General features: G+C 42.1%; 1 protein-coding gene across 4 annotated transcripts in view; it reads right to left on the bottom strand.

Annotated features, from left to right (window-relative positions):
• The window catches only part of syt1a (synaptotagmin Ia), a 146,533-nt gene that overhangs the window by 87,326 nt on the left and 31,341 nt on the right, over window positions 1-27,866 (bottom strand). For all 4 annotated transcript variants that reach the window (XM_076722090.1, XM_076722093.1, XM_076722089.1 and 1 more), the window contains exons 2-3: window positions 20,298-20,351; window positions 1,632-1,696 (exon numbers count right to left, since the gene is read on the bottom strand). The gene's annotated coding sequence lies outside the window, so the exon portion shown is untranslated. The remainder of the gene's footprint in view (window positions 1-1,631; window positions 1,697-20,297; window positions 20,352-27,866) is intronic.

Genomic DNA, 27,866 nt, shown 5'->3' with positions numbered 1-27,866 from the left:
TTGGACTGCTCTTTGGGTCCCCAGTCGGCACGCCGGCTTCGTCCTCCACCTTCACAAGCCTGGAGGAGGCCGAGCTCCATACTCACAAAACAAAATAGGATTTAACAAGGCCAGAATCCCTCACAGTGCCTCAGTAAATAGCCACTGAACCCTGCCTGAACCAGCACTGGCGCTTGAATACAGACTTTAACATAGAAGTGTGGAGTGAGAGGATGGAGTTTGACAGCGCTGGGAGGGTTGTACAAGTTTGAATGCATGACAAAATACAAATGAAACAACCAGGTTATATCAAAACCCGTATGCCAGAGTCAGCACGAATAAAGTCTCTGCTTTGCCACACTGGAAAACATTGTTTTGAGCTACAGAAGTCCAACAGCATCATAGTTTCATGCAATTGTTCTCAATGAGAAAATGCAGTATTAAGTTACTGCGCATATAAACCCGACATTTCCTGCTGTTGCAGCCTCATATTAAAAACACTCGTGGAGAGTATTTTCTGATGTAATGCATCTTGCTCAGTGGTAATTGTACCAATATGTTGTAGGTTTGTTGGGTATTTTAATAGGGTAAAATTTTATGCTGTATGACTTTGGGAACATGCGCAAAATAATGAGAAATTTGTTGAATGATGAGAATGTTTGTGATTTACAAAAATAATCGCACATTAGAACAACCAATCAAGTTCTATTTGCTATTAAAGGAGGGTATGAAGAAGACCACTGGTTCCTGCTACACACTGTACATCTAACTTTCCACCTTAACGTGGGAACGTGTTGATACTCAACAACAACGTCTCCAGTCTTCCTCTGTGCAGCATTCAGCATGAGAAACAGTTGTTGTCAGAACCCCAGATGACACATGATTCATCTTGTTTTTCTTTGTCTCCTGATAACACAGCTCGTACGACGACAGGTGGATATAACGTACAATCATCATGTCATTCTACTCCCCCGTGATATAAGTTAAAATCAATAAGACTTTGTTCTGCACATAAGCATTGAACCGATAAGTAATCCATCCTCTCGACGTGAAGGCTAAACTTGCCAAGGGGCAATCTGCATATCTGACAGCTCGCTGGTTTTCCATACGCAGCATCTAAACAGAGGGCGCATCCACAAATTGGTGCTCCGAGCAGCAGCCGTGTCCTCCAGGGTCAAAGCAGACTTGCTAATTTTCTATTCATATATTCACAGCGTCAGCCTCTTTGTGAGTTTACAGTACACTCTGGGTTTGACTGTGTTCCAGTCAAATGAGCTTTAATCAAACCAGCAAATTATGCAACTAAGCAACTTCAGTCGTTTCACACAGAGCAACTTTTTCCACACACAGTGGACTGTGCAGAAAAGGTTATACACATCATCGTCCGTCCTCATGCGACCATTTATAGTATTATAATACATAGATAATATTTTAATGCAGCAGGAAAGCTGTCATTTGGAATTGGAAAAGAATGACATTCAGCACGGGCAAATGCATTTTATGGTCCATTAAATTTACATCCTAATGAATTCCCAACGAAATCTAACACAACCTTAAAAGTGCCATAACACAACGATAAAATATCATTTTTTTAAATAAAATACGGTATGGACTGAAGCATGGAGACCTGATAAAAAGAAAAGAAAACCAACCTTTAACGCTGTGCTGCAGTGTCTCTTTCAATGCTTCCTCCACGCTCTCCAGCAGTCATTCAGATCTAGAGATGAAAAAGAGGAGAGAGACCATGTTTGTACAAATGAATGAAACAGTGGTCTATCCTCTGCTAGCTCTCACAGTGAGCTGCAGGTGTCCCTGACATACTTTCAGAGGTTCCTTAGGAAAATATCTTTGTTTGGTATAATTCACCGTCATCACCTCACAGATTACCTGCTCTGCTAAGTGTGAAAATATGGGGAAAGAAAAATGTGCAAAGAGTCAAAATAACCAAAATGGACTCGGGGTTGTTACTCTATATCAATTTTGGGGATCTTTGGGACAAAAAATTGTGACATCTGTTGTAAAATTCTGCTGAAGGGAATAAACTGTGAGTACACAAGACAAAGACAACATGCCTGCTTTGGATTTGAAACCTCAGAATAATCAAAGAGCACAATGGCCTCAAACAACTGTATCTAGAAGCAAGGCACAGATAAATAAGCCTACGTCTTCTGCCCCGGCTGATTGTTCCATCAGCTCAGTAATCTGTGCATGTCAGTGGTGGGGTGGCACATATCCATTACCGATGGACTGTTTTCACAGACAATTGGCCATGTTCAGGGAAAGGACAGTCATCTGTTGGAAAACCAGTAGAGAGCAGCTGGGGGTCCCTTCCCAACAGATGCTGCCTGCTGCGGGGGTGTGGGAAGATTTCCAAAACAGCCCCGGTGGGGAATGTGGAGGTCTGGGTGCTGTCTACACCTGTGCCCTACATTTCTTTCACAAGGCTTATAATGTACCATGATGTCTTATCAATGGAGTTAAGCTTAACTGATTTCAGTGCTGGAAAAAGTCAATGAATCAATAAGTGGACTGACAGCTTCTCAAATGTGAGAATTCATTATCTGTTTCATGGTGTTGGCAAAAATCTTTATGGTTGTTTGCGCTGTAAACAACTAATGATGCCAACCTCTGGAAATTCTACCCGACCACCTGATGATGGCGTACGAAAGGTCAGCAGGTCACCAAAATTATGATGAATCAACCCCAGTGGACTATGAGTGGGTAGACTGACCTGATGCTCAGCTCAGAAAGATATCAGAATTAGCATGGATCATCCTCTGGGACAATGAACATCCACAACAAACAACAGAAATTTGGTCTTTGGTTTATGAGATAATTGGGTACGTTATGGCCTACTGATGCCTTAGGATAAAATAGCAACCTAGGCCATCTCTAAACCGAAGTTGGTGGAATACAGACGGACTGACGGACCAAAATTTACCAACGTCCCTGTTCTAAGGATCTACAACTAGTACTGAAAAGTAATCTGCCAGCACAGGAAGAGCACTGTAGCTGTGTGAATGTGGTACGACTGCTGATGATTGCCATTCATTCTCCCTCTCACACTGTGAAAAGTATATTTACCAGCCAACTGATGCACAGATTAAAAGCCATTACCTCTACTTGGCAGGAATATAAAAGAAAAGTATTCTCAGACAGCGCATTCATTCACATTTCAATGCACCTGTCGTGCCTTATCAGACTCTAAAATTCAAATGGAAAGGGAAAATGTAAATAAACGGCATCTTTCACAGCACTAGACACATTCAAACACAAATGCTTTATGTTACTGCTGATACACGGTCACATTAGAATATTAGTTTATTAAAATTACACCCACTACTGAGAAACAAGTAGTAATTCATGATAGATTGGACTATATTTATGTCACTCAGTGGCATTCCAGTTGCATTTGATATAATAAAACATAACTGTCAGCCAAGTGCAGTATTTTCTGTTTGAAAAGTATTCCTAATGTGTCCATGAATTTTAGCTTCAAACCAACAAGAACATTTTGTGTTTGTTTTTGTGGGCGTTAACGTGTGGCAGCCCTTTTCATTTTCCCTAATAACACCATATATTAGTTGTATATTGGGTCCCGGGGAGGGCTGATGGGATGCTCTTGACACTTTCACACACTTTCCAGCTGCTCTCACATGGAAATCACATACAGAGAGCGCAGGCTGTGGTGATAGCAAGTCCCATTGCAATCCTGTGCACGAATCAATGATGCATCATCATTTCAAATGCGCTGCTAAATATGCATGCATAACAAATAGCATGATCGGAACACAATGAGCATGTCATCGTGATATCAGTCGCTAGAAACTCAGCATTCGCCTTTGTGGCTTTCAGCAGCCATCTGCACATGTTCTTTTGTGAAGCTTCATGGAACACAGTTCCTGCTTCCTGCTGTGTTTTCACATTTTCTTCTCCAATCCTTCTGCTCATCAGTTTTTAACCGCTTTTTGCCACAAAATACTGGGATTCATGATAACAATTCTTCTTCTAAATATCACTCTGTTCGGAGGTATTTGTCCACCTCTTTGTTGTTCTCTTAGATCTCCCCGGATGCCAAGACTATAGCTCTTATCTCAATCGTCCAAACTTAAAGCTGACACATGTTTTCAGCAGACTTACCGTTATTCAACCTCAGTATCATCGTTTTCTGACTTGAAGTGCAGACTATCTGAATACAATCTTGGGCAAAGACAAACGTAAACGATGCAATCCCTGTTAAGAATATTGACCCCAGCCAGATGTTGCCCAATTTCTGGAGCTGCAATCATGCAACTGCATCCCATTTCCCTTCCCCAACCCGACCTACTGATATCACCACCAGAAATGACATTCATTTCTCTCACAGCATCCCAGATATTGCAAATGTTACATGCAGCACAATCTCCATGCTCAACAACCTGTGCAGTGGCTTATGTAACGACATGATGAGGAGGCAAGGACACAATCTTTAGATCTGAGTGTATACTGAGAACCAGTCAAGGGGGGGATGGGAGACACTCGACAGGGGAGACATTACCACAGTAATCTACCCTGAGAGGGTGAGCTGTAGAGCAAGCTGACCTTGAAGAGTTTAACCTGCCAATCAAGAGTGTTTCTCCTCTCTGACAGGCAGCGAGGCAGAAAGCCCCAGATATGTCAGCGCGGTCCACATGTATAAAGGATGTGGAGACACAAAAACAGTATGAACTCAGTGTGATTTCAAACACCAGAATGTGCTTTGTATTGTGTGCATCCTCATGCAAGCTTTACACCAGGCACACGCCGGCCTGGAGTTTGACAGCGGTGGCTGTAAAATGCTGAACTTCCCGAGCAGGTGGGAGTGTTTGTGGACAGACAGGAACTGTACTGACTAACAGGATTAAGGCTGCATTCAGACTGACTTCAACCCCGCGTGAAAAAAGACTGACTTCTATGACTGAATGTGATGTACTGCAGCAACAAGGCGAAGGCAAAGAGGAAACAAAGAGGAAGTCTTCCCTCTTCAGAAGCTCCACAAGCACATAAAAGCATCTTTAATATCAGAAGGCCTTTTTGTGAATGGATAAGGAGGGGAATGCTGGATCCTTTGTGCTTTGACATTACATCCATGTGTCTCCCACCACAGAATAAATGCCTGTGAAGCGCTTAGCAACTGTTTCCCCAGCATGCATCACAACGACCAATAACAGCCATGCTCCACCGTGCAGACCAACTACATAAGGTAAATCTCTATTCGCATAGGTCTCCACCAGGCTTACCATCTGCTCGAAGGAAGATACTTCCACGGGTCAAAAGCTGAAGATATTTAAAGTGTACAGTATGTCTCTACATATCAGCTTCATGTAACTGCTGTTTTGCAGCATCCTCCTATTCCTGAATCTAATGTAAAGCATAATATAAAAGCAATAAGTCACTCGACTCATCTCTTGGGCTCTAAATGCGGTCTTTCACTTTTTGCTGCCACCCTGATGCATTGTTCTGTTCTTCCATAATAAGGATTTAATCTGAGCTGCACTCAGTTTGCTGAGCGACAGTGAAGTATAAATGTTACAAGGTGCAGAGACTGACACCCGACAGTGGAGCGAATATGAAAAAACATGACTCTCAGTAAAGCTGTAACTTCAGATTGAGACTTGCGTTTTATCGTTTTTACAGTTCTATTTTTGCAAGAAAAGCTCACTTGTAATTCCCATGTGACTCCAAGCTCCTATCCGCCATCACAACACCCCGCCCGCTGTTCTTCACACCAAAGAAGTCGAATCAGGTCTTGGGTGGAGATATGCTGCACCTCGGTACAATGCAGACTCTGTAGCAGCTGTGGTATCGGTGGATGAGTTATTCTGTTGCGACAAAATTGCGATCCTCTCTTTCTGCTTGATGGCTGCTCACTGGGAGAGTAATTAAGAACCCCAGAGATCACTTTGAATGGTAAACTCCCCTCATGTGGAGGCAGTCATTTCAAATTACAACAGTCAGGGGTTAGTTTTTACAAAAGGGTAAGTAATTGGACAATTCCACTCTAACCTTTGAAGGAACTTTATTTTTCAAGCTAAAGGCCATCCTAAATCTTAACAACAGTGCTGCAAGAGCCTGAATTGTAGTCCCATTGTGCTTCCCATAGTTTTTGGGACACTTGTGTGCACACATGTTGAGCTGCAAGGCCACTACATCCCGTCTCCTTTAAAGACATGAAAACAGGGATCACAATATCTCCAGCGTGAGCCTTCATCCCTGTGGCAGTGTGCTGTCCTGCACAGACACTGCCCTCTGAGCAAACAAGATTACAATGATGAACAGAGGCAGGCTTGTTTACTCCCTGTGTCAAGGTACTTTGGGGGTGACTCACTGTCAGTGAGGAGGAGAAACTTTGGAGATGCAGCTCTCAGGTGTCTGAGGCGATCCAAAGCAGACTCCGATTCAGGGTTTCTGTAAATCTGGTCCTCAAATAACTGCAGCTTATCAGGTGACGGCCAATTATAAGCTCTCTGGAACTGTCTGTCCTTCTTATGTCTCATCTCAATTCATGTTTATTATGCTCTCTATAGTTCTATCCTAACATGACCAGCCACAGTGGGCTAAATACTGTAAGCCAAAGAAGACTTCCCGTACATTTAAGCACTCTGTATCTTCCCAGCCAACCCTGTCTCCAACACAGAACACAAGGTATTTGCAAATACCTTCTGTAAGAAATGCAACTGCCAACATTACTGCTTAGGTCCACTGCCAATGTTTAATTCCAGTGCAGAAAGTAGTACCATGTTCTTATACTGCAGTGGGAAGTCACAGAGAGGATGACTGCATGTACAAAGCCAATGTTTTTTCACACTTTAAGGTTGGACTGAATTCAGCATTTTTCTTAATGTTAACAAATCCAACACACTGGTCCACCTCCCAGTACTTCTTTACTTCCTTACCCCATGTGTGGCCCATTGTCCTGTGCTGAAAACATCTCTTCACACATGGGTCACAAATATATAGCTTCATTTTAAAAGAATGCTCAGTAATTTCCTAAAACAGCTGGGCCCTGTAGTTTCTACTAAATATTAATCAAACAGGGCGATATAGTTGTTGTTGGGGACTATTTTCAGCCATGGATTCATACATAGCAGGTGCTCTAGTGAGTATTGACAACAGCAGAAAGGTGTATATTGGACTGAAAATAAACTGTGGTGTCCAAGTTCATGGTAATGAGGGAACACGTCGCCCACTGCAACAGTGAGGCTCACTGATGTGTGACAACAATGGAGGTGTATGGTACAGAGGAAAGGGCAGTATCAGGGTTTGGCTACATGGAAAATACTTGCTAGTAGGATGGATTCATTGTTGGTTTTGGTCTTTTCATGTGATTTATTCACAATAGCAAGAATATGAAATATAAGCAGACCTATCCTTAAAGTGGGGGAAGAGTTTAACTAAGTTTCTTAGCTTTAACCATACTGTGCATAGCCACACACAATGTTTGACGAGCGTTTATTGGAGGGAAAGGGATTGAAAGATCATCAATGAATAGCAGATCGTCATCTTGCATGTCAATTAATTGTAATTTTATAATAAATGTTAATAGAGGCAAAAGAGCTAATGTTAACAACCAGTTTTGCAGCTGGTTGTTAACATTTTAAAATCCTCCACAGAACAAAATTAAAGGTTTGAATGGGAGCTACTCCACATTGCAACGCAACACAACAATCCTGTTTCTCAAACCAGTGAACAGTCCCACGTGGTAGGCACATGCTGATATACAGGCCAATGCTTGGTCAAGCAATGTCTCTTGTGTCGCTACGTCTGTACTACTCACTCTATGTAAACATTGTTCATGAACTAGACCAGTTCAGGTCACGTATGATCATGATGGATGTCGACATGTGTCTGGTCTGCTGTGCAATTGCTGGAGCAGGAGAGATAGTTGTGCGCTTGGTTGACAGACCGCCATTTGAGAGTGGGCTCCATCTTGACTAAGGATGGCTGATCCCTATCTCATTTCTGTTATTTCCCACAACGGTTTATCTAGCTACTGGAGGCAATACTCTTATAGCTACCTGAGGTGAGATGATTGTTATTCATACAATTGAATGAAGCATGATGAAATGCCCGGGGACCCTGAACAGCCAGTGTATGAGTAGGGAATGGGGATATACCATAAAAGAGAGACTGGAGATGGTTATAGAGATCTTTGATAAATAAAAAAAAAGGTCTCTTTTCACTTCACTTAAGAAATTCAGTGGCTCTACAAGAATACAGAGAAACTCCACATGAAACATCAGGAGATTAAAGGCACGCGCCTATAAGAAACACAAACGATGAACCATAAAAAGCCATTCATCTCTGAATATGCCTCAGATATATTGATGATTTGTATGCAGCGCACTGCTCAAACTGGAGGTGAAAACAGCAATTTACAGGCAATAAAAATCAGTCTGGCTCAACACGGAGCTCGCTCAAAGGTATGTTTGAAATTCTTGACTATTATGTTTACAGAAATACAGTATACTTAGAGTTTAACCTATAGCACCAGGCTGATCTCACAGAGTATTTGTAAACGTTTTATATGTTTTATAGATTACGGAGTCAACAAAGGCATTTCAATTACAAATAAATAAGCAAAACAATGGGCAACCCTAACAATGTTCTGTTTATCAAGAAAATTTTAATAAAACCTAATAAAATAAATAATATTACACATCTCTTGCAGTAACCACTTTTGGGTGAAACATTTTTAGAAAGGTAAGGAGAAAAAGGATATTTTTCATGGCATCTATTATGAAAAACTGCAGTTTCTATAAGACACATACAATGCTTCTCAGCCTTTTACAGTGCAGCAGCATGAAACACGCTCCATAAATAAAGCCCGCTGACCTTCACGTCCAGTGTATGTGATGTCCGAGTAACCTTGGCGTATGTGAGTCCTTTGCCCACGAGGAGATCAGACACTCTACCCTCCTCTGGTTTATGGCAGCAGAATGTAAATCGTAACATGTGAACAGGTGTGTGTGCTCTCCGTGGAGCGCTGCATGAGCTGCGTTCATGTTAATGTGTGAGGAAGTGCAGGAAAACTAAACTAGGCCAGAGGGGGGTCGTCTCCATGGTGACAGCAGCAAAAGAGCCGCATGCACCTGTGCAATGCCAGATACTTGTCGTGATTTTGGGGGAGTATTATGAGAACATGAGTGGTTAAATCCATTTGCTGTTTCATAGAAACAGCAGTCCATTCTTGCTTCTTCCTTTTCGAGGGGCAGTCATGTTTTCTACGTTTGGAACAAGCCCTTTAAGAGCATCTTTCACATTCTGTGCGTCAGTATCTAAAATGCATCATCAGATGGGTGTTATTATTGGCACCTTTCGTATGTTTGCTGCACTGATAATCCAGTTATCACATCACATAATGCAGATTAAACCCGAACGCGCTTCTTAATAGTTTAAGTGAGAATGGTCTTGGTATATGATACCGTAGAATAATAGCAGTAATGAGAGTGAAAGCGTTTTAATTCAGGAACTAGAGGTCACAAGTGTTTCATTTCTCAAACACCACAACGCTCAGATTTCACATAAAATGAGAAGCACACTGTATTCTGGAATAGTTAGAGTGATTCCTTTTGGTTTAAAACGCTCAAACTTTGACCGATTTTATCAACAGAATCTGGCCAACTCATATATACAGTTCCTTTAATATGAGCAATGCACCAAGGCCACAAAATGAAGCCCAATGCACTAGCATCATAAAAAGAGAGCCCCTCCAGTGCCTTTAATGTACTTCTCCAGCTTGGGCTTTCCAGCAGATGATCAAAGCTTGAGGCCTGTAAAAAGCTTGACTCCAGGGGCAAAGGGGTCCATTGACTCCAGCTCCTCTCCCTTGCCTTTGAGGGCCCAACTAGGCTTTCATTTGCTCCTGCTGCCTCACTCTTATTACCAAGAGCAGATGCCCTGAAAGCCGCCTGATGCTTTTCATCTTTAAGTGCGAGGGGACAAGGTGTGCTTGGAAATTGCGAAAAAAAATTTAAATCTGTAAATGCTGTCATTTTCTGCATTTTTCAGGATGAATTTAAAAGATATGATTAGTTAGGTGCTGTTAAAAAAATAAAGTTTGGGCATCCGCAGAGAGGGCCAGCCTGAAAGAGGCAGAGTGCTCTGTCAATTTGACCCCATGCTGTGACAATTACTCCGGTGGGACACATGGTGTTTTGCTGCTTTCATGCTCTGGAGGTAAAAGCACTCTGGAATTTGTTTAGACTCTACCCAAGATGTTCACATCACATTCACATCATTTTGAACCTGTCTCTCCAACAATTACGGTGCATGTGTCATTTTGTTCTTGCACTTGCGTTTTTTCAAAGGACTGGCGTTTTCATTATGTTCAAAGGAGTTGGGATCTGGTAGGAGCAGGTTTGGTTGTTTGCCGATATTAAGGGCAGTTATTGATACCAATAATACCAAATAAAATTATCAAGATGAATTAATAATAACAAGGCACCGCCCTGAGATCAGGGATCAATAACCAACCATGGATACAGTCTCACAAAAGCAACTGCTTACTTAAAATGGCAATGTTTACAATATCTCTCTGCATTTGTAAGGTGAAGAGTGAAGGGTTGACTCCAAGCACAACAGCACAACTGAAACAACAGCTGATCTCTCTGAGGATCTACATGTGTTTGGTGAACACAGTCTGTTACTTGTCCAGTGAGTCAAAGGACTGTTGCCTAGGCTATTTAAAACACAGGGCATGATGCGCCTCCTGTAACAACTTCACATCGCAGTGGAAAGGCAAGGTAGAGAGGGGCACACACACATTCTTAAAACCTTGATGACGTCATGGCCGTGTCACAGGGGTTCTCCTGAGTTCAGGTGGGTGTCGTCTAATGGAAAACCAGGATTTGGATTCAAACAAAAATCTTGCACTCCTGATGGGATTTTGGCGGTACTTCTCTGTTCTTTGTCCTGAGTTCTATCAGGCTTTAGTATTTACATGCAGGCTTCTGCTCACTCACGTGATGAGGCCCCAACACAGAGCTGCTGAAGTGAGTGAAATGTGTTCCTGATTTTCAGCTGTTTTTAAGGTTGAACATTAATTTTTTCTTTCTGTATGAATTCACTTCCATTTCATGCTTCACATCCACAGTCCATCTCCATTTCTGGGCAGCCTGATTCTCCAGCATGTTTGAAGATGAACAAAAGTTCCTGTTTCTCCTAATAAATTCCACATGATGATATTTTAGCTTTGCTTTGGCAAGATTCCTCAGTTTATCTGTCTAACAAAGCAGCTTGTGAGCACAGCATTTATTCTTAGAGGAGTGAAAAACCTGACGTAGTTTTCAGAAATAACAGCACAGTCTTAGGAGGCCTTTTGTTACCTAGCAACTCAACTGCAAACCTACTTTGACGCACTGCTAATGGTGAAGTTACACATTAAATAGAATTTGTAACATGGTCCCAACAGACACTACACAGAGGATAGAGCATAATAACATAAAAAAAAACAACTTAATCTGCCTCATCCTCTATGGGAATAATTGCATCGGGTACAGGAGGAATTAAAAATCCTCTCTGAAGTTGGGGGAGCACTGATGAAGCCATGCAGGCAGAAGGTTCGCCGGTGTTTGAACACAACAAACAGACACCTAGAATTACACTCCCATGTTCAATTTACAAGCGACTATGAGCCAGCGCAGCATTAAACAAGCATCTGGGTGTTTTGGCTCAGGTTGCCGTCAGCTCGGCGGAGAAATCCCTTTTCCTTTCTGAGGCTCAGTACAGAGATGCAACTACGTCTGTAGCCACCTCACAAACATTTGGCCTGAAACTAGAACAGTGGGTCACGAGATGATTAGAGGATGATCATGTCTAAGTTTGTGAATAAATCAAAGTCGAACAACCTGATTTTGATTGTGATTCTGATTTTTTAAAGTGTTCACAAGTCAAACCGGTTGGGAACCACTAACCACTGCCTCAGAATAAGATGCTGAAAGACCAAACAATAGCCAGAACCATTTAACCATCCAGAAAAAATGAAGCAATTACATATCTTTAAGAAAACAAGCAGAGCTCCAAAGGGGCCCACGTGGCCTTCATAGGATGCAAAACACCTGAGAAGAGCTCATTATGGAGGAATATTGCATATGATGAGGAAAATGTCAAAACATGAAGACAGAGTGAAAAAAAACTACAGCTACAGCAGCAAATCCATGTCTGAGACCGACATGCTGCATAAATGATTTTCAATAGTCTTACTAATCCATCGAGTTTTTGGCTGCGAGCGCTCATATGCAAAGTCACGAGGCATCATCAGTGTGATTGAGTTCACCCCTGTAGTCTGTTCAAATATTTCCCTGCCAGATTAAGTTTGCTAAACACACAATTCAGCGCAATTACCTTAGCCTCAGAGTGTGCCATTACGGCGCTGAGGAAGAGAGATGGGCATGGGCCGCAGTGACGGTGAGAGGCAACTGAATTGCTCTGGAGTCGGCCTATCAATCAATTAGCAGTCCAATTCGAAGCCGCCTACAGGGAGGACACGACACGACCGAACATCTGCTTGGCTTAAACTTTGGATTCACTTCAGCGGCAAGAGGAAAAATACAAAAACAAGGAATTTCAAAGTGAAATAGCAACAAGTGGAATTACACAAGAGCGGTAATTAAAACAAAATACCACTGAAATTCAAATTAGAGAAAACAATATCCGTTTGTTTTTGGACTGTTTAGCCAGTATTAGGGGGAAAAGAAACAGAATTTAGCTCACACACTAATCTGGAATGTCAAACATAAGCTTCTTATTTAATTAGGTGAAGATGAGAAACTATCATATCAAAAAATAAAAACTGCGCATCGAAGAAGAAGAAGAGAGCAAAGTGTGGAGATGACAGAGTCCAGAAGACTGTCGTTCTGTGCTCATCTGTTCCGAATGTGCCAAATCTGTTTGTTCTTCAGGCGGTAAGAGTGGCCTTCTTCTAGTCTCTGAATATTTACCAAACCATAGCTTAATCCCACATGAGGAAAGAAAGCACCACCCACCCTCCCTGAGGAGTGGGAAAGAAGGATTAGACTCACAGTCTTTACCTCACACCTACACACAACCACGCCCGCCCACTCAAACAGCATTACATTTTCCCAAACTCAGATGTTTTAGCCTCCCCGAGGTGTTACACAAAACAAATGTTGCTCCGTATTGACATTGACTCGGTTTGAAAGTGCCTTGGGCTCAGGCATCGTGATGAGTCACCAGAAGCTGATCTAAGAGCAGTTTGAGAGGCTCGCCTGGCCCAGATATTTCACATAGTCGAGGAACAGATTAGAATGCAGCGGCTTTGATCCTGTTAATATGATGCCTCCCATCTTTTCTGCCACCTTTGGAACATGAGACGATTTGTCTCTTCCTGTCAGCGATCAGCAAAGAGGGTTGGAACGGTGGGTCTTTTTTCCTCACCAGCTCTCTGGCTCTCAGTCATCAAGTAATAATGTTATACGGAGTTACAGTCAGTGTTTTTGAGAAGCGCAGAGAATGCATTGCAGTCAGTTTGTTCCCTTTAATCTGAGCCGTAGCACGAGGGAGTTTTACTTTATTGCACTTTTTTGATTGGTTTATTTCAAGAAAATCACAGTTTGTGAGCAAGTTGCTTGTTAATTGGAGAGACTCATATCAGCCAGCCATGTTTGATGGTGGTGGCGCCAGCAACATGGGGAAATATCTTGATTTGAGTATTGGTCCGTGCCGCTTCAACTTTTTCAAAACAGGAGGAAATCACATGATGACAAATGTGTTCTCACACTCTTAAAATGACGCATTTTGGAGCCGTTTTCAGTCGATGGTTTGGATTGTTTTGTTGCTATTAAGTCATTTGCATTATTTACAGCAGCCTCCAGATTTCATTTGCATAAAGACGACATCACTGCCAACTTCCTCCAGAAAAGACAAACTACACTCTGATGATTCTGAACAATTATTTGATGTTGTGTCACTTCAAATGCCTTTCACAAGAGGAATGTCTCGACATAGACATAATTTCGATGATCATGAGTAAACTTTCACATACCTTCAGCTGTTGCTTCCTACAACCAGAACGGAAAAGAAAACAATGTCTAGAAGCTCACAGAGAATGCATACTTCCACCAAGGGTGCACAGTGCTGTAAAATGACCGAATGAGCCATTTTCATCAGGATCCAGATAGTCATCAAACTACACAGACTGACAATCATGAGTGCATGTACCAGCTTCTTTTCCTTAAAAAGCAGATTATCAGAAAACAGCAAAAAGGGCCTTATCTCAAAAAAAATTCCTGGATATAAACACTAATCACATGTTCTTTGGCTCACTGCCTGAGTTTCCACTAAACTGCACTGAAAATCTGTGCACACATTTTTGAGATGTCTGACTGTGAACAAATAAACAAACGTGACCAAAAATATAGCCCATTTGGTGGATGTCATAAGAACTGCTTGTGCTTTCATTAATGTAATTATGCTGTATCCTGGAGTTCAGAGACGTATTTCTTCAACAAAGTCTCTCTGTATTACCAGTGAGGTCCCAATATGACAATAACAATAAAGTCTAACTGTGAGGCAGTGAGCTATCTCAGCTTTGCGTCTCGTTTGGTCCCGTTGAAATGTGCAGCAGCCGTGAAGCTGTCTTTCAGGTGATAAATTCAAGGCACCAGAAAACTTGCTTTCAATTTAACACACACCAGGAGCTGACGCTCCTCCCCCCCCTCACTGTTGCTTTCTATTCCTGCCTGGACATGAAGAGAAAATGGACTAATTCAAAAGTTTGAAGTCTGTCTCTGAAGACATAACACATGTCTCTGCACGTCAGGGGGCCGAATTCAATCTGCTCCCCGATTGGCTTTTTTTGGGACATTACATTTGCAAAAGACACTTGTCACTTAGTTGATAGAATGATGTCTGTTTGTCAATGGACGACCTCCATAGGAAGATCATGTGAAAGATAAATACAGCGCGGCTCTGTGACTACATGGGCACAATAAGGCCGCAGGACGACATGTATCCATCCAGCAGGTAGGACGCAACAGAGAAGAATCTGATTTGACAAACAGGCTGGAGCCTGAGTTCAAATATACATATTTTCCATAGCTTTTGCTACAGTGCATGTGTTAAAAGTCTTAATGCAAAGCTTGGCAACAGCACTGGATAGAAATTTCACAGTTATAATCTAAATAAATTGACATTTAAATTACTTTTAAATGAATTTACCCTGCTGTTCTGCACAGCAGCTAATTGACTGATTAACTGATTATCACATTTACTGTTTCCCCGTTCCCCATTATCAAAGCAGAACGTGCTGCAGTGCAAATCCAGCGAATGCAGTGTTTAATTAGAGAACAGCAATTTCTTTACTCTTAAAGGTGAATGCTAATTTTGTGAAACTTAAAAAATGGACCTCGACAGCCTTCGAAAGAAACCAGAAGACAGCTAGGCTCATACAATACCAACGATGCTCACGTTCTTCTCTCCACAGAGAAGCAAACAGGGTCTGTCTTTTGTGTTTGTCATATCTCCTGCAGCCCATGGTGACCGCAATGTGTCTCAGACGTTCTGGCTCACAAAGGACAGATCGACACCAAGGAGCCAGGGGAATTGAAGCATTGTGGGAAATGGCTTCCCCGTGGTCATTTTGAACATGCCAGGCCATCTTTTCCCATGTGTTGTCTTCTCTTAAGCTTATCCAGAGGGGACTCTTTTTTCTCACTATGTAAGGATCATGGAGCCACACTGACAGGGACGAGCCACCCCATCTGATGGTTACTAAACACTACACGGCAGCCTCAAGCACACACCAGAGTCACTGAGGAAATACTACTCTATACATCTAATGCTGAATTTTAAATGCAGCCTGTTCAAACTGTGCCTGCTGGGAATGGGCTGGCTGCTTGGCCTCCGGCGGTGCTGCTTGCAGCTTTCTCCAGAATCACTCATCCAAACAACTTCACACGCGACGCTGACTGTGTGGACTTAAAACTCAAATTAGCCGACGTCTCGTTAAGTCTAACGAGCACTGGTGAGCGAGGGTCAACTGTAACCTGGCACTGGCGCTATCGTTTTCAATCTAAATTTGCTTGGCTTGGGGGTTCGCTCAAAAACTTTTTGATGACCTGATTGCTTGTTTCTTGCCCTTTCAGACCTCTTTCCTTCCAGTCATGTTTTCCATTTTTCTGCCCTCTGTGTTTTACGGTTTGATCACATTTTGTGAGAAGAGTGTCTAATCCTGTGGTGGATGAAAAGAAACCATTCAAAATTTAATGAGCATCAACACTACGCTATTCTTTATCCATTTTTTTCATTTTCATGATTTAACATATTTAACAAACAGCCGTTTTTACATTTTAAAAATGAAACCAATCTATAAAGCTGTTAAAAAGGTCTCATTTTCCATTTCCCCTAAAATGCATTAGGTATCAGCTTGGCTTTCATAATGTGGATTATAACACATCAATTAAAGAACTACACTTTCTGTGTTTGCAGAAAGACCGAAATCTGCCAGTGACATGGAATTGTGCCTGCCTGGTGTCACCCCACCATTATCGAATAGCAGCCCTCAGATTGATTCAATGAACAAGGCCGGAAATGAAATAGCAGCGCAGCAAGATTAAAAAGGAGAACAGGGAGTGCTGTCAGTCCCGTCTGAAAAGGAAACACGGCTGAATACTAACCCTGACAGTGAAGGAGGAGGATTTCATTTTGTGTTGGCAATGACACAGCAAAAGGCTGAATGAGAGTGTTACTGATAGAGGTCCAGTCCGTTTGGGGAAATATTATGGTACTTCTGAAGCCACGAATGGTGAGATGTTGTTCCATAAAACTACTCTGACTCCCCTGTCTTAGAGACTCAGACTCTACAGCTATGCTAGTAGCTCTGTGAGGCCAGACCTTGACACAGTAGAGCTTTAAGCTAAATGCTAATGTCATCATGCTAGCACGATCAGAAAGACAATGACACTGCTAGCTTGCTGATATTTTGCCATGTTAACTAGCTTAGTTTCGTGTGTTGGCATGCTAACATTTGCTAAATAGCACTAAATACAAAGTACAGCTGAGGTACTTCTGGACATATTTTGATGTGATGGCACTACATCTCAAGGCAGACTTGCATGCTGATACCAAATTTCAACCCCTTTAATAGTTGTTGAAACATTTCACTCAAAATCCCACGTCAACCTCATGGTGGTGCTACAGGAAAAATCAGAAGAAAACCAAAGTTTTCTTAATGTCTGAACGGCAATCCATCCAATAGCTGTTGAGATCTCAGTCTGGATCAAAGTGGTTAACTGACCAACCGACGGATATTGCCATTCATTTAGCCAAGCTGCTAACAAGGCTAACAAAAATACAGACTTCCTTCAAAACTGTCATCAGAGAAGTATTCAGAATGAATGTGTTGTACCACAGGCTGAATAATAGCATGTTGTCAGTCATCAGTCACTCCATCACATCCCCAGAAAATCAGTCTGTGTTCATGAGTGACAAATTAAATGAAACTTAAAACACAGCCAAGCTCAGACATCTACAAATACATGTGTGCAGTTTCACATCTCAGAACAGTAAAATATAATGTATGGTTTACTTTATTTCTGCTCTGCACTACATAATCACTCTGCAGCGCTAAGCCTACTCGCTCTCACAGGGAGACCAGGCTACGTGAGAGCTTATAAATCGAATGAGACGGTTGTCAGTCCCAGTGAGCTGACATTCACCGGAAGATCCATCACTTCTCGCTCAGTATGAGCTGTAAGGATAATATATTAAGAGTCAAGGGAAAACATTCAGCATACTTGACTATCTGGGTGTGTCAACAGACAGTAAAGAAAGCAAAACTAAAACTAGCTGCCTTCCCTGTGTGTGGCTCAGGTGAGTGCTGTGCAGCTACACAGGTGCACTCTGCAGCAGCCACTGATTTGCTTTTAATATAAGGTGGATTTCACGATTCAACTCTGTAACCTCCCGACACTCCCAAACTCTATACAATGCTCTAAAATAAGGCACCAACTCTAGCAAAGCAATAACACACCAGATGGAACATAAGTATTTTCAAAGAAATCAGTTCTGCAAAAGAACAAAATTGTGATGCTGGAAGTCACTGTCTATTTTATCACATGGATAATTTGGTCAAGGCATTTCTGGTTTTCCTGTTTTGTTTTGGGTTTTTTTTGCTTTTATTGTGGACCACAGGGAACTCGGGGGATTACTGGTACAGTAGGAGACAATCCTTTCTGGGTATTATCAGTGGTCGCTGAACAAGAAGCGTGTTTAAAAGGAGGAATAAAGGCTCTATGCAATGACTTCCCTCGGGCAAAATGTGGAACCGCGGCACACTGGGATTTTAACGCAATCATTTGGCATGAAGGGTGATTAATATGCCTGCTAATGGGAGGAGGCTGAGACATCTCTGGATGTGAGATCAGGTATGAGGCGTAAACAGCGGAGAACACTGGCAAGTGAAGGTGGGAAGCGCACACTGCATCAATCACTGGTGACAGCTGGGACAGACGCAGGGAGCTTCATCATCGAGAGGAGTGGGTGCTCCACTATGTCAAATCAGACAGTGCTAATTAGTAATTTCTGCAAATCTGAGCTCCGAACCAGGAGCCGAGCGAAACCCCTCCAGATGCCCTCCATAGAAAGATTCATGAGAATTATCATCCAACTTAACAGCTAAAGCATTTATTAGTGCTCATCAGTCCCAATATGTGAAGTCCCAGCTCTCTGGAGTGCACTATATTAGCAGGTGAAATCACACTGTTCAAAATGAGTGAACTGAGCTAAATAAAGGTAGATTTCAATTAGGAGGCAGTGCTGCTCCGAAGGCAGAATTAATCTTATTGGTTAAGATAATGGGTGGAGCCACTTGAGTAGAGTTACTGTCTGACTTTAGACCTCCCTGAAGACTTTCCTGTGAACCAGTTCCTGACAAATCGAGCACTTTTTATGCATACTGCAAACCATTAGGGACTGTAGCAAACGTCTGCATATGCAAACTGCCTCACGACAATATGTTTCCACCTCGAGCAACTTCTTCAGCAGCCGGCAGTCATTTTTCTTTGAAAAAAAGTTGGCAAAATGTTAGATTGAAGTCAAAAAAGCAACAACAATACAGAAAGTATCACGTCGATCCACTGCCCATTATCCATCCAGGAGGTACGACATGACAGGAGCAGGAAGTCCAATAAGTCCCAGTTTCGATTTCTCTGTTGTTGCCCATGTGAACGCTGAGGTTCCCCAGCAGAGCTACACACGTCACATAGAAGGAATTCTAACATTCTCCAGCGTGAAAACCAAGGTTGCCAAGGTCAAGCAGTTTGCCCAGACATCACAGTGACATCTGACTGAAGTCCAGAGTAAGAAAGCAGAAAATACAAAGCGCTGTGTCGGCCACTGGCGAGAGAGAAACACCATGTTCATTCTGAGTATTCTGACTTAGCAGGTCGGCCTGACTGTGTGGTACAAACCTACAGGACTTTAACTTTATCCATGTCATCCCAACTGTCATTTGAATTTATCTGAAAACAAAATTTAGACTTTATGACAGTCAATACCAAATCTTAGTTAACAAAAAAGCCCATTTTTCCTGGGATTTGGTTGACAAAAGAAATCCAACTGCCAACCGACCACAGTGTTAAGACAGTGTTTTGGGCAGATGCACATTCAGGCAAGTTGAACTAAAGACCTGCAGACTTCCAGAGACTTCTCTCTGCAACACTTGTATTTGTTATTTATATGCAGACTTTATATTCCTCTGTTGCTGAACCTCTGTTGGCTTTTAAGATTGTTTCAGCCCCAAAGCAGCTTTCCTCCAGTTCACTCCACAAAATAAAGGATGAACACAAATGTGGACTATTAGTAGATCATGTATAGAAAAGGCTAATGCCTCTCATCCTCTTGACTGAATGGCCACTCCAGTCCTTCTGATCACAGCTGACTTCACTCCATTGAATTAGCACACAGCCTTCTGGGCTACAGGCTCAGGGGCCATGTTGGAGCCTCAGTGGTGAATATTAGATTGCACGCCTCCAGATCTCATTAAAGGAAGCAACAGGACAATGTCTGCATCTCAAATGAGACCAGAGGCCATCAGGCACCCTGACTCCCTGTTGGATTTACTGATTCGATTGATACTGTGTGTATGCATCAGGGTATAACAGGAGAGTACGATGTCCTTTTCAGTAAATATAATTAGGCCACTTTTACAAATTACACAATTGGAGGAAAATTGGAATTTGGGTTTTATAGCATGCTGTAAATGGCCCACATTATACTGTCCATTACATGCACAGGTCACGTGATAGATTCATTGAAGAGGCTATTGGCCAGACACTTACAATGTCTTCAGTTAGAGGGGTTTCCTCCAGTCTCTCCTTCCAAATGGCAGATCACTGAAAAAGAAATATCATGGTGTCAGTGTCCAGAAGCATAAAAACATCTGCCTTAAAGACGTACATAAGCGATTCAACCAGTGTATTCCAGCCATTGTGGCTGGAACACGGCCAGAAGAAACCTCTTTCACTGTGTGTGTCTGTATTAATTTAGCGAATCACCTGACTTCATCTCAACCCTCATTAATCTCTTTTTCACACCACACTGATGTACATAAGGCCACTGACGGATGTTACAGCAGGTGTCTTTGACTCAAACACAATGTTAATTTTGGAATATTAACAACATAAACCGGTTATTCATGGCAAAGCTTGTGAGTTGAGCTGATAAAGCCAGAGTCTATTTTCATTTGTATTTAAATCCCTTTTTCTAGAGGCAAGTGTGAGTATAATCTCATCCACAATAGTCAGACAGGACGCTTCGTAAATGTCCATTACCTCGCATCGTCTTTCATCATGCACTATTTTGCTTTCAAGAATCAATTCTACCTCACAAATGGAGACAATGCTCATAGTGTGAGCTCCCAATTTTCCTTTTGTTCGACACTACAGTAGGAACATACCGAAATAATTAAGCTTACAATCAGTTAGTTTGAGCTTCAATCAGGCCTCAAAGCAACCCCAGCCCTCCACCACAAATTGGTGGTCTCGATTGCAGGCAGCAGATGGCACGTCATCAAGCGGTAATACATGAACAGCATATGTTGGGTCACTTTAATGGGTTCAAAGGACAAACAAGCTATATGAATCAAAAGAAAGTCCCTACATACACACAAATGAGAGCCTTACTACCACAGGGCAGTGCTGAATGACGCTGAATGTCATCCTATTTTTGACTGCATCACCTTAAAAGTAAAATATAAAAAATGCTCGGACAAAATCCTCAATTTGAGCGTTATCCAACCCAACTGAGCAGAGAAAACTTTTCAAATGATTTCCCAAATAAGTAGTATGATGGCTACCCCAGATTCACTTTGCATGAATGTCACTCTTTTGGGATCATCATCGGCAATCTAAAAACCAAGCGAATGCAGACATAATGAGATTTTTTTAAATAGATTTTTCGTTATTGTGGTTATTTGAATGTAATTTAGGGCGCTGTTAGACTGCTGTTAGCCAGCCCCATTAATACAGGTGTGTGCCTCCTTTTGTGTGCAGCAAGCAGGGAAAATGTTGTTTTTGAAAGGTTAAACGGCATCAAATGTGGATTGGAGTAGAATATTTCATTAGATAAAAACAGGTTTTGAATTTTAGAAATCATCACTCGACTTTTGGATTCTATAATGATCTATATTTATTGTTCATTGGATCACATGAGTTTGGAGACAATCCTGCGTAGACAAAGTAAATATTAATAATACTGTAGCCTAAACTTCATCTGCAAACGTGCAGAAATACCAGGTTCAAACAGTTCAACCATGTGAAGAAATGGCAGAAACACATTAATACAACTGCTGTCTGTATTTGTAACCCAGGCAAATTTCTACACACCTGAAATGTAACAAATCAAAACAAGGGGAAAACTTCCGATTGGATGAAACACATGCATTTCTTGCACAGCCGCTTGGCTAAAGTTAATCCACATTTAATTTAATCTTGAAGAAGGTCAAAAGCCTTAACACGTCCAACTCTGACACGGCCGAAGCTGCACTGTTCACCAGCCTTACAGGATTTCTTAATTGGCTCTTGCAAGTACACTGCTGTTAAAGGGAAATTTGGGGATATTACAGGGTGTGGGGAAGCCAGGGTCCCTTCACAGAGGTGAGGACGTGTTACCCTCCTAAATTAGATCTAAGTGGGGTGGCCAATATCACACCATGGTAGGGGGTGTAAAATTTGTACGCCAGCAGCAGGATGGCACACTGCAGTGTAATGAAGCAAACTTCACCCAGAAGTCCAAAAGTTTTTAAGTTACTACCCAGAAATTGTACAAGTCAGAATAATATATGTTAAAAAAAAAAAAAAAAAAAAAACACAAAGAAAGCTAGATTTTCCAATATTCTCTACTCCTTGGCTAAAAACGTACAGAAGTTTTCTCCATTTATTGCTAACGGCAGAAAATCAGTGCCAGAGCTGGCCGGCCCTCTTCCAAAAAACGATGCCACAAAGGATATAAACAGCCGCTAATTAGAAGCTGATATTTACCAGAGGACAGCAGGAGGGCTTTGAAAGCCAACACTGTGCTTTTACGGAAAAGGTGTTTCATGAATGTGCAACAGTCAGGTGGGTTTGAAAAACAAACACCTCACTGTTTGTCCATTAGACGGTCCTAAAGTAGACTTCATATTCCCGGGGACACCAGTAAATGACACTCAGTAAGTTTGGTGAAGAGGGCCTAATCAACCACGGGTCGTCACTATACTTCAGTAAATTTCTTGTTGCTGTTTATACACACCATGTTTAACAGATTAAACTATTACACACATTTCTGAAAGGTTGCCTAAATGTCTAGCAGAGATATTACAAACCCAATCAGCTGTGTTTCTACACTGTAGAGAGTAAACAGCGCAGAGTTCAAGCTGAAATGAATTCGGCATCATGTTGGGTGTTCGTCTTTCATTATCCTCATCCTGAGGTGGAAATGATCAAAAAAAGAAAAATGCTCATCTGTGTGTTTTACCCTATTTCGTAGCTTTCATAGCGATTGCACCATCACTACTTGGGTAGCCTGTCTTTCATTCTGTGCTCTCATATTCAAAGGAGGCGTCACACGCTGCCCTGCCTTCACTCTAATATCCCCAGCAAACATTCATCCTGGGAGCCTGCTGGAGGTGAGCTCAAACATTATTATCGTGGAGGTTTCATTGCTGAAGCCATCAGTCTCATCGGCAGGAGAGTGACCGAGCCGGACTACAGTGGCATATGGAGTAACGCTGTCTTCACTGCGGCCTTCTCAGGACTTTTTGTTGTATCAACTGTGGCAAACATTACACAGTGTGAAGTGCAGACGAGCCAGTTAAGCCAACATCCGTATTCAACTGTTCCTACTGATGTCATGTTATGTCCTGTCAACACTTCAACAGCACCTGAATAGTACTAATACATCTGTTGTCACCATAACCAATGGTCTATCAACATCAGCAGCATGACTATATTGTGTTCTTCTTCCATTCAAATATCTATAATTGAGATACACAAGCGACCGTCCCACTGTCCGTTTATCTCACTCCTGCGGGCAAAACATCAAATATTCTCCAGTGCGCACAACACTGCAGTACTCATATAGACTAGGGAAGGACAGTCTCATGAAAAACACAAACACACAATATTAAGCTTAGGCTCATATTGGTGTTTAGATCTCAATATCTGTTTAATAAGAAGCTGAGGGGACCAGTGTTTAAGGAACAATGGCGGCCCCTCGGTTTAGCGGCAGGGGCATAAAGCCAATATCCGGTACGGAGATATTACCCCTGGGAGGAAGAGCCTTCATCATTCTGTAAATCTCATGCCATCTTCTCCTCAGAGTTTGAAGGCTGGATGGAGCCACTTCCATTGTTTTTCTGAAGCTGGTTGTTTCCTTCCCACCAGACAGGCAGCCTTGACAACAGCCAGTTCTGAGGCACACTTGAATGCGGTTCAAAGAATTTGGCAGAAGGATCCCAACCAGGCTGTTAGCAAACAGCCAAAAGATGAATACACCTCTACTGTGCCAAACCTTTGCACAAGGGCACTTGTGTTTTTGTGGGATGTAATGAGACTGCCATATGACACTGTCTGGTATCTCCCCTGTTTTTGAGCTGTTTACTTATCATACATGACGGACGGCTTGTTTTGTATGTCGAGTGACATCTGGAGTTTGCGCCTCTTCTCTCTTGCCCAGAGAAAATAATTACACAGACTAGGACACGATGTTTTGCTTTTGCTGACGTAGTTCTTATAGATATGGAGTTACATAAAAACAAACAGCATGAAATAGCTATTACGTATGTCTGTTATGTTTTACTCAGCATCCCAACTTCTTTGGAATTGGGGTTGTTGGGTGTTGATCTGGATAAAGGTCACAACCTGACAGCATGTCCATAAGTGACCCATAAGTAAGGTCAGTCATAAAATGTATGAATGGTAAGACTGTGGCATCTTTTTCTTAGCTATTTGTATTTTAAAATAGAGCAATTCAAAGCTACTCTTGCACTTGAGGTACATGCAATGACTACATTCTGCAGACTTCATGCAAAATGTTTCCTTGTGACAGACAAAACAAAGACATTACATCAATGAACGACTGCAGCTCTGAGGGTCCAGACTTATTTCCTGGTTTCAAGTTACTGCAACAATATTAAGAGTTAAAATTCATGTATATCTGTCAGCATTCTAATCAAATCAAGCAGCACATTTAGACAACTTTTTTTTTCTTTCATCAAATGACTCATTTTGCCACAAGTAGAAGAAAGGCAGAAGTAATTAAGTGAGACAGCCTTACATTTTGTCTGTGGATCAATTCACTCAAACAAGACGTCAGCGGTTCCATCAAGTATTGCTATTTGTAATGACAACCTGACAGTACTCACAACAGAAACGGAGGAACTGACTGAGAAATCCATGCAAAATAAATGCACTCTATCCTCCAGGAACAACAGAAGAGCAACCTAAAGCTTCACAGTCATAAACGAGCTGTGGTCAGTGAAGGTCAAACATGTTTTTTCCTATTCAATACACCATCTGGCCACAGCAGGATTGTAGACTTTGATGCCTGTATTCACACATACAGGCCAGAAGCTCAGAACAGGCATTTAACTTAAACAGAGAGAAACCCAGTGAGCACTGAGAGAGAAGACATCTGAATCCCTCGCAGGCAACATGAAAATTATTGTAGAACCAGCAGACCCACCAAGTCTCCTGGTGCTCATGAGCAGAGGCACAGGGCTAATGACTAACAAGACAAGCTCCCCATGAAGCATTTATAGATTTAAGCTTAAAACTGATGTTTGTTCTCCTCTGCAAGTACAGAAATAACATTGAGTACCTCAGAAAAAAACAATTCTTGAAGAGCCTGCAGCACCACTGTGGTAGTCACTGAAGAGAGGCTCACTGTACTTGGATGCTGCTGCTGCTGCTGCTGATGGAATAAGTCATTGTTATAGATTTTCATGATAAATAACCCTTAGACCATAGAACCTTATCATTAAATTAGCTTGTGCGCCAGGCTGGGGCTTTCCTACGAGGGCTTTTTTTTCCACTCTGAGGTATTAGTGTTCAAACTCCATCTCTTTGGAGGATTAACAGTGAACCCACATACGAACGGCCCAGCCAAACTCATTTCTACACCTCAGTTCTGCTCTCCCTCCGTCTGCTGAGGCTGGAAGAATAATTAAATGTTTTGTTTGCTTTGTTTTTTTTGTGCAAAGGAGAGAGGATGGGTCTCGGCTGTCAGTTACTGTATGATCTGTTGCTCCAGTCTGGCCAGGCCTGTCAGTCAACGCTTCTCTCTCTTGACATCAAAACACTTGATAATCACGGCACTACAGATGCTGAAGAGGGGGAAAAAACAGCCGCTGTGCCTTCTAATTATGCTGCCTGAGATGTCGCTTTGTCATTGGACTAAATTGCTTGACATTTAACAATAAATTGCATTTTTGCCCATTTGCTTAGCTGAATATGCAAGAGTAACAATCAAAACTGAATGCAGGCGTACGAAAAATGAATATGTGACAGGAATATACGAAACAGGCGTATCCATCATGGGGCATCCGCGGCGTCAGTTTCATTGTTCAGACGCAGAACATAAGCCGATGAAACACACTATGATTATGGAGATAAGTTTCTTTGGCAAACATATGTTTACTTCTCAAGCCACTGAAGGCTCTGCCGGCGTGCTGCTCTGGGTGTAGGTGGAACGCAGCTGATAAACAGAACTTTAAAGCTGCAGGGAACATCCCTAAATCACATCTGACCTTCTGAAAAACATTTTCTTTCTAATCTGGAGGGCGTGTTTTCTTGCAGCAGCACTTTGATTGGTCACAAAGGGCCATATTTTCTTAGAAGCACTAAGGAACCCTTTTTTTTTTTTTTTTTAGATGTTTTCCTGTGATGGAGCCAGAAAACAGCGATTACCTTGGAGACACAGACGTCCTCATCATGAACATTACTACAACCCATCTGAACGGAGCACAATGTGAGCACTCAACATTAAGTAAATGAAGTAAACCTATTAAGGGTTGAGTGAATACAACGAAATGTATTTGTTGTATAAAAGGAATGTTGTTTGGGTCTGGATGAGTGGTACAAAGAACTTCAATAAGCGTCTGGGTAGAGTAGAATGCCCTTGAAGTTGGCACTCAAATCAGACAGCATAATAACATTCAGATGGTCTCCCTGCATGATGATGACACAGCACTGGCAAGCCCTGCCTCTCCGGTGCTCTGCCCTTGAATGATAAAGCCTTTACCCTTTGCATTTAAACAGTTAGTTCAGCTTCAATCACAGGCTTTTCCGCTCGGTGTCTGCAGAAAAGGAAACTGTCACAAGTATTATTCTTGCATCTATTATTGCACCTGAGACACACGACTCACTCTTAATGCAGGAGTTGAAAGGTAAGCAGACTTTGCATAACTTGAAGCCTCACATGGTTTATTGGAGGAGACAACCATGACCGCGTGCGGCGTACTGCGAGGCTCGCTGGTCACCTCTGGTCAGGATGACCCACTTCGAGCCCAGCATCGATCAAACACTGTTTAATTTGAAATAGAGCATCTTAAGTCTCAGCCAGTCGGGGTAAGCTGTTTAAGGCAATGCTCTTAGGATTAAACCGAGATCCATAATGCAATTCCATGAGAGACAATCCGTCTTTGTTTTAGTGATACGTCGCTGTACCGTCTGGACTGCGAGATAGCGAGCAAAACACGCGCCGCTGATGAGATATTTCATACATTCACAAAATATGAACCAATCTGGAAAGTGGATCAGATACTCTTTGAACTCTCCCTCCTCTCTGCTTCGGGCTGATCAGGACTCAATCCTCTCATGTAACACAATCAAACTGAATGACAGCACTCAGAGTCGGCACTCTGGATAATCATGCAATCAAATTGCATTATTTGGCTTCCACAGGTGCAAAGTGAATGTGGAGCATTTGCCATCAATGCTAATTTGACTCGTATTTGGCTCGTCCGCCTCGACAGATCTGTGCGGAAATCATTAGCCCAGGATGTGAGCGTTTTCTTCATATCTTAATGTTCGGTGATGGGACGTTACAGACCATAATTTCAGTCATAACAATTCTGTGGAAGACTTCAGCGCTGTGTTTTATTATTCGTTTCTAAACATATACAGCCAACTATCCTGCCCAGTCCTCAGGCCACAATCGCCTGGTGTGATTGGAATCATGAATCAATTCAGAGATAAAAATGGCTTCTGTCAGGATATTTCTCATCTTCAGGATATTATTTTGGCAGAGAAAGAGGCATAAGATGAATGCATAGAGCTGCCATTCAGCCATTTATGGAAGGTTTATATATAAACGACCAGATTTGTATCCATGCATCCATGTTATTGCATTAAAGACACGGCATTAGAGCT

This window comes from Chaetodon auriga, chromosome 22 (genome assembly GCF_051107435.1).
Source record: "Chaetodon auriga isolate fChaAug3 chromosome 22, fChaAug3.hap1, whole genome shotgun sequence".
NCBI classification, from domain to species: domain Eukaryota; kingdom Metazoa; phylum Chordata; class Actinopteri; order Chaetodontiformes; family Chaetodontidae; genus Chaetodon; species Chaetodon auriga.
This window is presented reverse-complemented; position numbering and strand designations above follow the sequence as displayed.